We start from the raw sequence: 16,062 nt of genomic DNA on the forward strand, positions 1-16,062 counted from the left end.
CTGTGGTTACTACAGCTGACTGCTATTTTGCATTTGAGCTCTGTTATTGGATTTTGCCTGGGAGAAAAAAGGAAATGTGTCTGCCCAAAGCAGCTCTGTCATTACCCCTGCATCCTTGGCAGCAGAACATTTATTGTCACAGCTACAACTGTCAAAGCAGGGTTTCTTTTTCCAGCGTGGCATGGAGTGAAGGGAAAATTTGAGCTCTTCTGGTTGCCCTGGCTGTCCAGGAGTTTGCACTAGAGGCAAGAAGGTGGACAGTTTGGTGTGGAGTCTTCTGTCCTGGAAACAATAGGACCAGGGCAAGGCAAGGACAGCAGCAATGAGAGACTTTCGTGCATCCACACTAGCTGTATTCAACTCAGCCCTTAGAGATACAAGGGACCATTAGGAACCAGGACATTTAAAGTGTGCGTTAGAGTTCTAATAAAAATCTTCAGAGAGTCATAGTGAAGGGTGTGATTTAAGAATTTCAGATGAAGTTCATTTTGTTCCTATTTGCCTTGATTACTATGATTTGTTTTGGTTTTATCAGAGCTACTAAAAATATAGTTATCTTGCTAACCAGTGATGAAATAATGGCAGGATACCAGTTTTAAATAATGTTATTAAAATAATGTTTTGGAGGGATTTTTGCATGAATGGTAAAAATAAGTCCAAGTGTTGTCATGACCAAGCTGTTTTCTTTTAAATATTTTGGCCAGATTAAATTTCAGGGTCATGTTAATTAAATGTGACAGTTAGTCTTAGTGGTTATTTATCAAATGCTGTTAGGTCCATTTTGTCTACCATAGTATTCTTTAAGTAGCTTTTTCACAAATTGGGTCTATCATCTTTCAACCTTAGAAAAAATCAAGAATAGAAAATGACAAACTTTTGTACCGAACGAGACTCCGTATTTCTACTACCTTCATTCCTCAGCTTCTGGTATTGACAGCTGTCATCCAGGAGGGTAGAGTTGTCATTTTGACACATAAATTATACCTTGGCTCCTTCAAAGACGTTCTCTTGTTTCTTTGCCAATTAGTATTGAGTGTTTTAGGTGAAAGGCCTTGGTTTTCATAGGTTTCAAATTCCCACTCTATGTTAGAATCTGTGTAAGGATATTGTAAATAACTCAGTAAATATGTATGTAAATTGAACATTTAATAATTCAACTCTTTTTAGGCATTAAAATTCAGTCTTACTCCTCAACCTGAAGACAGTACTGGAGGCAGCTCAATATTTTCATGTTTAGAGATCAATTATTTTTTTAAATGTTGCATAGCTGTGTTTTAATTTTCTCAGTTAATGAAGGAGCAGATGGCAAAGGGCATGGTTTTAAAGAATTTTTTATGTTTTCTCCTTAATTTCTCATTATTTCATTGAAAATAACTCTAACAGCTTAATATATTCCATTGTACTTTTGCTTTCATCACATTTCAAACTACTGAGTCATGAGTTTGTTTGTTTGTTCGTTTCTTTATTTATTTGAAAGGCAGAGTTACAGAGAGGCAGAGAGAGAGAGAGAAAGATAGAGAGAGAGAGAGAGATCTTCCATCCACTGGTTAACTCGCCGAATGGCCGTAACAACTGGGGCTGGGCCAGGCCAAAGCCAAGAGCCAGGAGCTTTTTCTGGGTCTCCCACAAGGGTGCAGAGGCCCACAGACTTGGGCCAAATTCTGCTTTCCCAGGCCATAGCAGAGAGCTGGATTGGAAATGGAGCTGCCACACTCAAACCAGCACCCATATGGGATGCCAGCACTGCAGGCAACAGCTTTACCTGCTATGCCACAGCTCCAGTCCCACCAAGTTTAGTGTTAAGACATTTGGGCCAAGCATTTAGTACAGTGATTAAGATACTTCTCAGAAGGCTTGCATCCCATGTTCAAATGCCTAGGTTTGAGTTCCTACTCTGCTTTCCATTTGAGCTTCCAGGTAATGTTCACCCTGAGAGGCAACAGTTGATAGCTTAAGTGATTGGGTCCCTGCTACTCTCACAAGAAGATTGAGGTTCTGGGTCCTGGCTTTGACCTGACCCAGCCCTAGTTTGTTGTAGGCATTAGAAGAGTAAAATAGTGAATAGGAAATCTCTGTTTTTCAGAAAATAAATAAATAAGAACTGAAAAAATTTAAGTGTGTACAAGAATTGTCTTTTAAGCAAATGTCTGTTTATAGTTGTCAATAGTATTGTGTCTAGGTGATGTAAGATAAAAAACAGTGGATTTGGGGCCCCTGATGATAACTTAAGGATTTGTAGTTCAGGGCTTTCCTTCATCTGCTTTTCCCAAAATAATGTTTAGAATGGAAATATTTTACTTCAGCACATTATGCTGTCTGCTAATGTGTTTCTATACGAGTTTGTCACTTTGAATGCAATGACATTAACTTGCTGTCTATTACAGTTTTTATGTTCTAGAATTTATTCTAAAGTGGAAATTACCACATTGTTGTATATTCATTTCAGAAACATTTTTGTTACATATTTTATTTTAAAGAACATATATGTGTACTTTAGACTATAGTAATGATACAATAGTAGTTACAGTATACCTGTACATGTGATTCTTTAAATGTTAAACTCAGGGGTGACCATTTGGCAGAGGGATGAGGATGTCTGTCTGGGTTCTCACATCCTATATTAGAATGTTGGGTTTGGGTTGCAGCTCTGCTTCTGATTCCAGCTTCCTGCTAATGCACACCCTGGGATCCAGTGGTGTTGATTCAAGTGCTTAAGTCCCTGCCACTGTGTGGAAGATTTGAATTGAGTTCCTGGCTCCTGGGTTCAGCCTGGCCCAGCTCTAGCTGTTGGGGGCATCTGGGGACTGAACAAGTGAATGTGATATCTATTTATCTCTCTGCCTTGTAAAATTAAAAATCATGTACATTACAATTTAAATGATGCAGTAGGGGGCAGGTGTATGGTGCAGCAGTTAACTTGCCACTTGAGACACTTGCATCCAGTATGTGAGAGCCTGAATGGTGTGCCAGCTAACTGCCCTGTCAAGCTTCCTTCTAATGCACACACTGGAAGAAGGCAGCAGATGATACCCCAAGTACTTGAGTACAGATTGAGTTCTTGGCTTCTGGCTATGCCTGACCCAGCACTGGTTGTTGCAGGTTTTTGGAGGACTGAACCAGCTGCCTTTTAGTTTAAAAAAAAAAAAAAAAACTTGAAAAAGAAGGCAATAAGAGTGTCAAAAATACAAGGAACATATACAGTAGGAAAAAATATCCAATTAAGATAAAGAAAGATTTTTCAGAAACTCTTAACAAAGAGTTAACACAAGGTTGTGGGGTAAAGTAAATATTTAATTACTAGATCACACCAAATAATGTGTAATGTGGTATTTTCACTTAAGTGCTCATGATTAGCGATATAAAGAGTGTAACCCAGTAGATAGGTGATTGATGTAGGCATAAAAAGTGAGAATTGATTTGTCTAATCTCTGACCTTTTTCCTTCCCAAAGGCCACACCAAAGTTTTATTTGCAGAAATAGAATCAAATGCAATGATTGCCCATTTGGTATTGAATATTTCCTTAAGTTTGCACTGTGGTAGAGTGGGAAGAATTGTAAGAGCTAGACGTGGCTGGATCAGCGGCAGGGCAGAGACCTAAAGCCAGTCTCCTTTTCTGACTCTCTGTGCATTTGATGTCTGAAGAACACAGTTAACACCTACTTCACTTATCAAGTGTCTCACAATTTGGATCTCTAGAGGTCTTAGTAGCTTCTGTTTCTCACAGCAGCAGCATAAACTCTGTGTCCAGATACCAGTGTGTTTAAATAAGTGAGAGAAATGTGACTATGTGTGTATTCTGGGGGTTGGGGTAAAGGGAAAGGATAATGCCTGTTTACCAACATTTCCATGTAGTCTACAACCAATGTTATGTATGCAATCTCAAATATTTCTACTGGAGCCTGGAGAATAATCACTGTTGTTATCTAACAGTTGCACAGTAGTGAGACAGAGTGAAATGTTGAGAACCAAAGGTCTAGATAGCAATGGTCCAACTCTTTGGCCTGACATTCAGTGCTGTAAGCAACTTGATAATGCTCTATCTGTCTCCTAATCTCTGAGTCCTGTGTTTTCTCATTTGCTTGACTATTTGTATCATAAACCTAGGATTTCCTCTTCTCTGCTTATCTAAATGCTATTCCCCTCTCAAGGCCAATCTCAAGTAACTTATCTTCCACGAGGAGTTCCCATACCACTGTAACTCATGGCTATTTTTTCCCTCTGTGAGCTCATAGTCTTTATCAGTTATACAGCTTTTGGTTATGCATCAGAAATTGCCATTTGTACTTGTATATTGTCCTATTGTAGTTAAATAACCATAATTTTCATTAACTTCTCAAGCAAGTATGTATTATCTCCTTAACGAAGACATGAAGAGGAGAACAATGTGTCTCGGAATTTTTGCATCATGTACATAATCAAATCCCATGTTCATAACAGTGGTTGTTATTGAGCACAGATTAGTTAATTGATCATAAGACACTTGTGGGTAGATGATGGGTTTTGGTATTCTTTTGTAGCTCATTTGTGCTATATGCAACTAGGCACAGAGTACATTTGTGCTAAGTACTGGCAAATACATGAAAGTCCTTCAAGAAGTTCATGGAAACATGGAATTAAACGATACAGTGCATTTTTCTGTGGGTGTTTTGGAGATGTCTTATATGGTGGCCAACCCACTGGACCCACAGAAACCAACATTCTTGCTTTTCATTCCTGTTACTTACTGAGCCTTGTGCCCTGACCTGTGGTGGCTACTTTCCATGTTGACTTGCTGTTCTTCACAGTGGCTCTTGGAGTTGGCTGCTGGTATTCATATTTTACAGATGACTGTAGGGGTTTGAGTAGCCTGCTCAAGATTTCATGGCTAGTCAAGGTAGAATGTGGAGTTAAGCACAGATCCAAGTAGCTTTCAGGAGAAAGCTCTTAACACTCACTGCCTTTCCCTGTCCTTAATTCTTGCTGTGTACACACTCTGCTTCAGTTTTATCTTTCCAGTTCCTGGCCCCACATATCACTGATGAGCTACAGGTTTTGTGCCTGTATCACAGGCAGTGGCTTAATTCATTACACCACAACACTGGTCACTAGTGCAACATTTTTTGAAATCCATTCACATGAGATGTCTTAAGAAAGCTCATGAAAAATGCATATTGGGAAAAGAAGTATGCATGGATTTCAATAAGTTTTGCACCAAAGTAAACATTTTTAAATTTCAGTTTCCATCAGCTTTTTGAAGTTCCTCTTTATCCCAGAGATGATATTCTGCTGATGGAAAGAGGAGACACTGTCCTCCACAACGTCATTCCTACCCACTCGCCCTCCATAGACACACACACATACAGTGCATAATATTACAAGTAATGGAGTTTCATGTTCAGTGTAGTGCAATTAGATTTTTCCTTATTTACTTTTAAATGTGGTGTTAACATTTACTGATAAAATGAAGAGGCAGTTTACATCTGTTAAGATATAATTCCTGATTCAGACGTGGCTTTCTTCGTGTTTTGCTGTGTTTGGGCAGTTACTTTGCAGTGAAGTAATTTGCACTTTAGCTAAGGGTAGAAAAATGTCTCAGCTCCTTCTGTTGGGTGTGCCAGCTCCTTCAGCTGTTCAAGAAACAGGATGAAGGAGGAATTGTTTAGCAGTGAGAGCATGGGGTGAATTCTGGCATCAGGTGTCAGAGGTTCTATTCTTGGTTGCACTTCTGAATGGCTAATTTAGGGTGAGGATGAGGTTTCCCTTGGCGTCCTCATCTGGATAATAAAGAGGTGGTCTCACAATATTTTCTCAATGAATATCTGGGCTTATGTTATTTCCTTTTAACATTATCAAATTAACACTGTCTTAAGGTTTGTGACTTCTAAACCACCTCTAAAGCCTGACTTGAGCCATCAGATAAATCTGATTCTGACTTTCTCATTTCTTTTTATTAGTCTGGGCTATAGAAGTCATTCTTAAATGAATGCGCATCAAGAATTACCTGGGGCTGCGGCTCTCTAGGCTAATCCTCTGCCTTGCGGCGCCGGCACACCGGGTTCTAGTCCCGGTCAGGGCGCCGGATTCTGTCCCGGTTGCCCCTCTTCCAGGCCAGCTCTCTGCTGTGGCCAGGGAGTGCAGTGGAGGATGGCCCGAGTACTTGGGCCCTGCACCCCATGGGAGACCAGGATAAGTACCTGGCTCCTGCCATTGGATCAGCACGGTGCACCGGCCGCGGCAGCCATTGGAGGGTGAACCAATGGCAAAGGAAGACCTTTCTCTCTGTCTCTCTCTCTCTCACTGTCCACTCTGCCTGTCAAAAAAAAAAAAAAAAAAAAAAAAGAATTACCTGGGAGCTTTTAAACACAGTGATGTGTGGCCCATTAGGAGACCTGCTCTTAAAGGGAAGATCCCAGTAGTCCTCATTGTCCAAGTGCTTCCCAGGAAACCGGAAACACATGAGTGACGGTTGCACTGTTAACCAGCTCAAAAATAGTTCATTCAAAAGTTGACCAGGATTGTTTCACTATTCTATTATCAGGGGCAACAGATTTGATAAATAGAAAAACACAAGTCCAATTTTATATAATTTCTGATAAAGAATAAATAATTTTTACATACATATGTCCCATGCAGTTTTGGCACTTTGTTTTTATCTGGCAATCCTTTATGCCATAGATTCAGGAATATCTCAGTTCTTTCACAAGTATTAATATGCTTAGTGGTCTGAAAGGGCCCCAAGACAAAAGGGCTTTAGTGGAGTTTTTGCTACTGCCCATTAGCATATATCATGAGTCCTTTTGAAAAGTATTATGTTAGAAATTTGGAGATACCATTTTTTTTTTTACTTTTCTGCTACATTTTGCCAGGATAGCATTCACTTTTTAGTCTTTAAATAAATTGAAGGTTTATTTTTTTATAGTGCAAAGGAATTTAGCCACATGGCTTCTATTAAGCCATCACTTCATATGGAAATATGTTCCAAGTTTTCTCAGGTGGGTACAACCACCTTGTCCTAAATTGTGTAACTTTATTTTGACGTGAGGCTTATAAGGAATCTAAGCTTTCCCTATGGACCAATTTGTTGTCTTCTCAAATAGTTATTCTTTAAAATGGAAATTTTGCACAGTAGTTGAATTGTATCTCTTCAGAATCCTTTGGAAATGGATTTACCCAGGACATACAGGGCAGTGAGGGAAACAAAGGAATTGGCCATTGTTCAAGAGCAAACCAGGTCAGCACCAACAGTACCAGGATTCATTTCCACTTAAATGGATCCCAGGGTACCACCTACACGTATTACAAACTGACTTGGCAGAAAAGGGCTGTGGCCATTAGATAAGCAAATATTTTTGCTTTGGGTTTTATTTAATAAGTTATCAAATGTGATTTTCTGTATACTTAATAGGCTCATTTGTCTTGTGAAGATGACAGATACTAGTCTGAAATAGGTGTCTGGGATGGCCAAGATAATAGTTCGGCTGATGGACCCAACCTTATGATCAGTATGAGATGGTTTATTTCCAGCTTTTGTCTCAAGCTTTTACCACCTCACTGTGATTGAGAAATATAGACCCAGATTAACCTACACAACAATGCCTGTGTCTAAAACAGACCCGAAGTTAATGTTATTTTCAGGTAAATGTTAATTGTGTGTATCTGCTACCTCTGAGGGGTGAATTAGAGGACTCTGTGACTCTTAGTACTCTATTCTCCACTTTCTGGGATTGAAGGCAATTTGATTAGTTCTTATTGAAATATTTCTTCAGACTAAAAAAAAACCACAAAAATCACTAACTCTGTTTTCCCCTTAAATATTGTTTAAAAATTAATCAAGAGGTTTATGCACCTTTTTATTAAATGTGAGTTAGACTGGAACTAGGGAAATGAAATACTTTTCTGCTTTGGAACTATCACATCGGCCTCCCCAATGATAATTACCTGCAAAGTGTCACTAACTGGAGTAATGAGAGATTGACAGTTTGGGTCCCCGAGGCCCTGGTCCAACAGCTTTTTTATAGCAAGTATTGAAAACTATATGCTACAATATATACCTTTCCATAAGGAGAATGATATAATAAAGAACATTCAGTGAAAATTTAAAACCTTTTCAGGCTGAGTATCTCGTCTCTGAAATGGTTGGGATCAGCTGTTTTTCAGATTTTTGGATTTGTTTAGATTTTCAAATATTTTCATGTACACCATGAGTTGTGTGAGGATGTGACCTGAATCCAAGCATAAACTTTGTTTATGTTTCAGGTACACTTCATACACCTGATCCAAAGATAATTTACAGAGTATTTTAAGCAATTTTATATATGAAACAAAATTTTATGGTGTGGAATTTTCCACTTATTTTGTGTTGGTGCTCAAACATTTTTAGATTGGAGCATTTTGGATTTTCAGATTAGGGCTGCTCATCTTTTTTTTTTTTTTTTTTTTTTTGTTTTATTTATTTATTTGAAAGAGTTACAACGAGAGGTAGAGACAGAGAGTGAGGTGTTCCATCCGCTGGTTCACTCCCCAGATGGCTGCAATGGGCAGAGCTGTATTGATCCAAAACCAGGAGCCAGGAGCTTCTTCCGGGTCTCCCACGTGGGTGCAGGGGCCCAAGGACTTGAGCCATCTTCTACTGCTTTCCCAGGCCATAGCAGAGAGCTGGATCAGAAGAGGAGCATTCGGAACTAGAACTGGTGCCCATATGCGATGCCAGTGCTTCAGGCCAGGGCTTTACCACTGCACCACAGAACCGGCCCCAGGGCTGTCAAGAGTGATGGTGTTTAAGAGGAAGTACAGCCCCTTTGGCAATGTTCTAGCCATAGTTAGAGGTAAAATTTAGGTGAAGGCCTTCACATCTGAGTGTCAAATGCTCATTTGTGAGGAAATGATAATACTGGGCTATGGAGAACATTAAAGCAAGTAATACGTGTTAAGTGCATAACATTGACCTTTAAGGAATTCTATAAATCTTCATTCTCTCTTGCTTTTAAGGCTCCATTTGTGAGAACATATTCTAGAACTGGAAAGGATATTTATTGTACTAACTCTTTTTTTTTTTTTTTTTGACAGGCAGAGTGGATAGTGAGAGAGAGAGACAGAGAGAAAGGTCTTCCTTTGCCATTGGTTCACCCTCCAATGGCCCCCGCGGCCGGCACGCTGCGGCCGGCGCACCGTGCTGATCCGATGGCAAGAGCCAGGTACTTATCCTGGTCTCCCATGGGCGCAGGGCCCAAGGACTTGTGCCGTCCTCCACTGCACTCCCTGGCCACATCAGAGAGCTGGCCTGGAAGAGGGGCAACCGGGACAGAATCCGGCGCCCCAAGCAGGACTAGAACCCGGTGTGCTGGCACCGCAAGGCAGAGGATTAGCCTAGTGAGCCGCGGCGCCGGCCTGTACTAACTGTTTAAAATTATTCATGGGCTTGTGTATTTATACACTGCATTTCCTGATTAATGACCTACCATTGTATTCACCATGACCAATCATTGGGTAAACTGGTCTTCCTTTATTTGTGATCTACTATATTTGAAAATTCTATATGTCAGAGGAAGCCTCAGAAACTCATGAATAATCCTTCAGTTATTTGGGTGTCTTGAATTTAAAGATGTTTTGAATTTTGTGTGTGGTGTGTGTGTTATTTTCTTTTCAGGATGAACACTGTATTTTCATCACTGTGTTTATCATTTGATGCCTCAAAGTACTTGGCTCTTTCTCTCTAGTTGAGCATAGAGACAGAGACATTATTATTTGTCTAAACCTATTTACTAACTCCAAACAGCAAACAGAATGACTTGCATTTATAAAGTACAACATATTAACATTGTTTTGTGTTTAGTGCTTGCAAACTCAGAACTTTATATGTTATTAAAAGCTTTCAACACTTTCTTTTCCTCCTTTGAAAAATAATCACCATATTGCTTGCCTCTAGCATTTTTTCACAGAAAGCCAAAGACAGTGATTTTCAATTTCTGAAAATCTAATTGCAAATGCAAAGGCAGTACAAACCAGTTGTACCTATTGAGGATCAGCTAATGAGCCATTTGTCCTTTTAGTTTTTAAACTCATTTTAGACTTGTAGCACACCATAGTAAAACATTACTTGCTTGATGTTGGAAATTTCTTGATGACTGGAAATTGGAGAAAAGATATTGAAGATACACCTTAAAAATATTCCAGGTGCTCCCATGAAGGCATTGACACAGTGCTCAGAGGGCAGCAGGAGCTCTACTGACAGACTCAAATTCTTGACGGGAAATTCACACCATGTACACATGTTTTATATTTCTGTAGATAAAGTGGGAAGCCAACTCTGCCCATGTGTGCTCCTGATCTTAGATATTGTTATTCTTCCAAATATAGTTCAGGACACTTGTCAGCACACTGTGAAGCTCTTGTTAAAAATAAAATGGAGATTCAAATCTCAAAATAAACGAAGAGCAATTTGTAATACATTGCCACTTGCATTTTTCATTGTGGGATGGTGAATCCGAGGCCTGTGAAATTCTGTTATGAGTGACCCCATTAAAATAATTATTCAATGGTTAATAATTATTCTGGGTATGTTTGCTATTTGAGTAGAAAGCTACAAAGCTGAATTGATTTTTAAAGAGTGTATTTTTATATTTTGTCAATATATATAAAAATTAAGGAGAGGAAGTAAAATGATTCATTTTAAATGACATATGACTCCAATTCTCTGTGCTTTGCTGATACAAAACTCCTATTGACATTAGAGTTGAGTGCACGCATGAAAAGGAAAATTCTAGTCACAAGCTCATTGCTGTTTCTAAAAGGAGATGCATGGATTTTTATTAATTCCCTGCAGCCATACCCATCTTCAATATTTTTCTTTCGAGGCAGTATACTCTTCAATCTGTTTGTCAGCCTACAAGGACCAGTTCCTGTATTCGATACATGTGCTTTGCTTCTGTTATTTTCAGTAGGACTGCAGTGGGAAGATCAAGGACAGACTTTGTCCTTTACTCAGTAAATGACCATCACTGTCCTTGGAGAAGTTGTCAGACTGTAGTTGAGGACAGAAGGGCCAGACAATTTTAATGTTGCATTCCGTGTCAATTTTTTGTTGTCAACTGTGCACAAAGGGTCATCAGTTTGTTGTTTCAAAAAATGCATCAACACCTGTTTATTTTCCCTGTTCTACATGTAGTCATTCAAGAGGCTTCTAAAATTCCATTGCAGCTAGCTTTTGTGACTTGTGCCAGAAAAGGAATCATGGGCATGTGATATTAACTTGGCAGTGTAAAAGCATATTGCAAACAGTATTATGAAAAGAGAACACCATTGCAGGTCTATAATCATTTTGAATAGTAACGGCAGCGGTAATGATGAGAACCGATGGATGATAAACTGAGAATGAATGGCTAAGTGGCTCTTTCCAAGAAGTCAGCTTGTAAATCAGAGGCACAGCGGAGGGAAGGATGCATGGGCTTGACGTGCAGACACAGCCTTTGACATGGGGCAACTGAATATATACCCTAGCAATATGCAGTACAGGTATGGGAATATGACAAAACTATTTTAAGAAACTTTCCAATTATCTCATGATTTTTGTTATGTAGCACAATCCATGGGCACTCTTTTACAAAAAGAATGTGGCTTCAAATTATAGAAATGCACAAAATCACAGAGAGCCAGATTGGAGTATGACATACTGCTCGCCTGTCTTGGTAGAAGTAAATGGAGTCTAACTGACACCTGGTTGGTTTTCCTTCTCCTCAAACACAGACTGACACTCCAGAAACTGGGATCGTCTGACAAATTTAGGAAATACCTGACCAGCAGAAACGTATTCTTCCTGCTTGCATCTTCATCCCTTCTGATCCACCCCAGTATCCCGGCTAGAAATCAGCTTTGTGAAAGCACTCAGAATTCTTGTTTTAAGATGCCTGGCATCTGCAGTGAACCCCTATTCCTCATTCATCCTCCTCTCTAGATAAACTCCTTCTTCCTGCTAGGCCTCATTGCCCCTCTTCTCAACGGGAGCTGGCTTTGAAGTCCCTGGGAGCTGTGCCGTGGGCTGGGGGAGTGGAATTTGGAGGGGAGGAATAGGGGCTGCTGAAATTCATGCCGCTCCACTGGATTGCATGTCTCTCCTTCTCCCTTTTTGCATATTTTATTTTAAGTGCATGTTTTCTCTTGGCTGAAATGAAGACAGAATTGATTTGGTTTTAAAGAACCCACTGGAACTAACTTGTTTATGTACACAGAGTTGTCTGTGACAAGCAGCTGCCACAAAAACCACCAGTGCCAGGATTTGGAAGTTGGGTGTAGAGCCACGTCCTGCAAGCTTAGGGCATTTCAGAGGTGAGGGAGGGCCGGGAAGCATCAGGGAAATTGTAAGTGAATCCTGGTGTTTTCTTTCCTTGTAACTCAGTTTCCAGCTACTTGGAGCAAATTACTTTCCCTCTTAAAAACCAATTTTCATTATCTGTGAACTGGAAATAAAACTCTTAAGCTCATAGGGTTGTTTCGAAGAGTAAACTACTTGGCATTCTTTTTATAATTTTGAATTTTTTGATTAATTTCCTTTCATTTTGTTTTAAAGACTAAAAGACAGATACACAGGTACAAACCTTCTGTGTGTTGGTTCAGTTGCCAATGCCAGCAGTAGCTGCAGCTGGGCCCAACTGAAGCCAGAAGTCAGGAACTCAGTGGGGGTCTCCCATGTGGGTGACGTGGACCCAAGAACCTGCTGCCTCCTGGGATGTGCTTTAGCAGGAAACTGGATCAGAAGTCAGGTAGCCGTGTCTGGAATCCAGGCACTCTTATAAGACATACAGGCATCCCAAGCAGCAACCTAACTGCTGTGCCGCACGCCCTGCCCAGTACCTTCTTAAACATTTTCCATCATTTCAGGTCCATATTAACTGGTTAATGACTTGAATTCTTTGTCATTTCCAGGATTGTATTTATGGTACCAAAAATACAAAGACAGTTTCAACTGAGTAAGCATAAGGGTTTAAAGGGCAAAAAAAAAAAATCTTTAAAAGCAACACTGCTGGAATAATTGTGAATATTTTTTGTGAGTATCCAGCTGGGAAAGGTCTGGTCATCTCATGTGTAGGGTGCTGGGATTTCCTAAAATAAATGGCCATACAAAAGAGATTCTTATGTCATTTGTAGATTTGTCCTTGAACAGTCACCAGTCTAGTTTGGGTTGTCTCAATTTTGTCACTCAGATTTGCATCTTGTCTTTCTCTCTGTTTTTAGTTGTTTGGATTCCTCCCAAAGTATTTGTGGCCGAAATTCCTTTTGGACTCTGAGCTGCCTTTTTTACATAAGCTTTGGATTGGAATCAATAGAATGTCAAGATGCCAGGCACATTCAGCCTAATAGCAGGTGGGTGTCTGCTGGACAGGGTGCCTGATTTGCCTGACAGTAGCAAATTTAGGCAAGAATTAATGAGCTATAGAAGGTACTGTTGGTGTTGCAGGATTTTTGCAGGGTTTTCAGAAATAATTTTGTTTTTCTCTTCTAATGGAGTGTTCATGGTTGTGTGTGTGTGTGAATGTTTGCACACATGCGCACACTTGCACCTTGATATGGCATGAGTCAGTTTACTGTTGGAAAATAAGAGTCACACGGAGCTAAAACTCAGGCTCTTAAATCTTAATAGAATTGCGTGTAAATTAATTGTTGGCATTAGTCTAATGTTCAAAAAGAAGAAAGCACTGCAGAGGCTAAGAGAATTGTTGAAGGTTTGCTTACCCTTGCTCAGATACAGTCCTGTAGTGCCTTCACATTACGCATCAGAAAACAGCTGGTCAGCAGAAGGCAGGTCATGTGCAGTGGTAAGTAAGGTGTTGGATTTAGAATCAGACACTGCCACGTTTCAATTGTGACTTTGCTCTTTAGAAGATAGCTAACATTGAGAAAAATGCCTGCCTTTCGACTTTCTTTATATATTGAGTCTCTCGTATATCAGGAAGTTAAAGAATAAAACCCTTACTTTCTAAATCTTTTTAGAGATTAAATGTTGGAGTACAAGTAAAATGCCTGGTATCATCATAGGCCCTCCCTAAATAGTGGCTTTCAAGCTAATCTATAGAGTTAGATGAGTCTGGTTTCCCCCATGTTTATACTGTCTAGCTGGCCTTTTTAGTTTTCTTATTTTCTGTGATACAGTAGACTTCCTATTGTTTTAGCTTTTCATCTCAAACATAAACTCAGCTGTGGAGTCCATACCTTCTAATTGTTGACCACTAATGCCCTTTAAATTTGCTGGACCTCCCATGGCGGGATGGTATTAAAACAACCTGATCTAGGATGGGCAAAGGATGAATAAAATGGAAATGAGGCCTATGCAAATTAACTTCCCATTTGTTTGGAGATCCTCTGGAGGCAGCAGTAGTCCTTAAGTATTCCAGATTCTAGACTAGAGCAAGCAGTGCTCTGAATGACAAGCCTGTGGCTTCACAGGGCCCATTACGGGATGCTTCCTACCCGGGAGAAGACCGACCTCTATATTTAGTGGTAGTCTAAGTATGGAAAACACCAGTTTGATGGTACCGCTCTAGAGTTTAGAAAGCCCCACCACGTCTCTACTTCTTGGAAAAATGTGGTGGTTGTTCCTTTCCCTAGGGCTCACAGCTTCCGTCTTTGAGAAAGTTCATAGTCACGAGTGCAGTATTGTCAGCATTGCAGACCAGTCCGGGATGAACACCTCCATCTTCCTCTGGGATAAAAGGTTAAGCTCTACCTATAAAATACATTCTTCCACAGTTGTTGCAGAGTATTGATTATTTTTGAACTTATAGAAATCAATTTTAAAACCTGAAATTATTTTTGTTCAGGAAGAGAAGTGTACATTTGTTAATCGGGCTTATGACAATGATGGCCCAATCTTAGTTTTCCCTGTTTTATTTGAGTAAGTGGTATAATATTAGGGATCATTTTGCAGTGTTAATTTTTCATCTAGAGATGTTTTTCAACCCCACTCACTGATTTTCATTTGTAATTAGTGAGTGTTTGATGAAGGCAGTATAGAAAAGTGGCTAAGAACTCTAAAATCAGGCCAACCTGGGTTTAAATTATCACTGATCTTGAGTAAGTTACTTATACTCTCTGTGGGACCAATTTATTCATCTGTATAGTGGGAGTAACTGGAGACACAACCTCAAAACCACTGCATGTATTGAATGAAGGAATCTTAAATAACGTGCCCAGCACATGTTTAGGTACTCAATAAATCACAGCTGTTGCTGCTATTATAATCATTACTGTGATATGTATAATGAGAGTAATAAGCAGTGCTATCTCATACAGTCCTTGCAGTGATTATGTGAGATATTTGTGTGTACTTTTGCCCTGCAAAAGAAGTGCTCAGTGATGTCTGTTTTTTTTTTTTTTTTTATTAACTTAGGATGAAAGCATGTTATTTTGAGAACAGTTAAGAAGTAACTATGAAAAGGGACATTATGTAGAGGGTTCTGTGTATTTTATATATATTTTAGTTTCTTAGCATACATTTCTCTAGTTGTCTTCCCCATGATTCACTGCACACCTCTGGAGGTTAGAGCTAAACTACCTCCTCACTTTCCTTGCCCTTATTGAAAATAGCTGTCTGAAAGAAAAGATCCTAAGGATATTCCCATGTGAGGAATGAAATTGTCCTTGTGCAGGGTTGGGCCTCTAGGAACTGAACTGAGTGCAGAACATCATTGAAAGATAATCTTTATTAGATGCTGAAAATTACTGGCAGAGATCAATGCTGAAGGTGAGACTGTCTTGCCTGTTACTTCCAATAGTGAATACTTAAGGGACACGTATTTATATGGGATATCCACCTTCCTGTTTTATGCTGTATCATAATACTAAAGAAGAACAAGTAATGAAAAGGAAAATATAAAGTACACCATTTTAATTTTAAATCAGAAATTTAGAAAACACTCTTAATCCCTTTGAAATCATTGCTACTGGTCAACTGGGGTAGCCAGATTTCCCCTAGCAGTAGCTACCAAGGAGTTAATCTATTGAGCAACTGATGGGCTCTCTGCCCCATGAACAGAATTCAAATGTGGCCTAAAGCAATGAATTTAAGGAGCAGAACACTCCTATTTTGGCAA

General features: G+C 39.6%; 1 protein-coding gene across 4 annotated transcripts in view; it reads left to right on the forward strand.

The window, feature by feature from the left end:
* Positions 1-16,062, forward strand: part of FLRT2 (fibronectin leucine rich transmembrane protein 2) — a 104,453-nt gene that overhangs the window by 42,562 nt on the left and 45,829 nt on the right. The window contains exon 2 of one of the 4 annotated variants that reach the window (XM_008271954.5): positions 13,208-13,336. The exons of the other annotated variants lie outside the window; for them this stretch is intronic. The gene's annotated coding sequence lies outside the window, so the exon portion shown is untranslated. The remainder of the gene's footprint in view (positions 1-13,207; positions 13,337-16,062) is intronic. 4 annotated transcript variants of the gene reach the window in all.

This window comes from Oryctolagus cuniculus, chromosome 20, assembly GCF_051225735.1.
Source record: "Oryctolagus cuniculus isolate XC-2025 breed Fujian yellow rabbit chromosome 20, ASM5122573v1, whole genome shotgun sequence".
Classification (NCBI taxonomy): Eukaryota; Metazoa; Chordata; class Mammalia; order Lagomorpha; family Leporidae; genus Oryctolagus; species Oryctolagus cuniculus.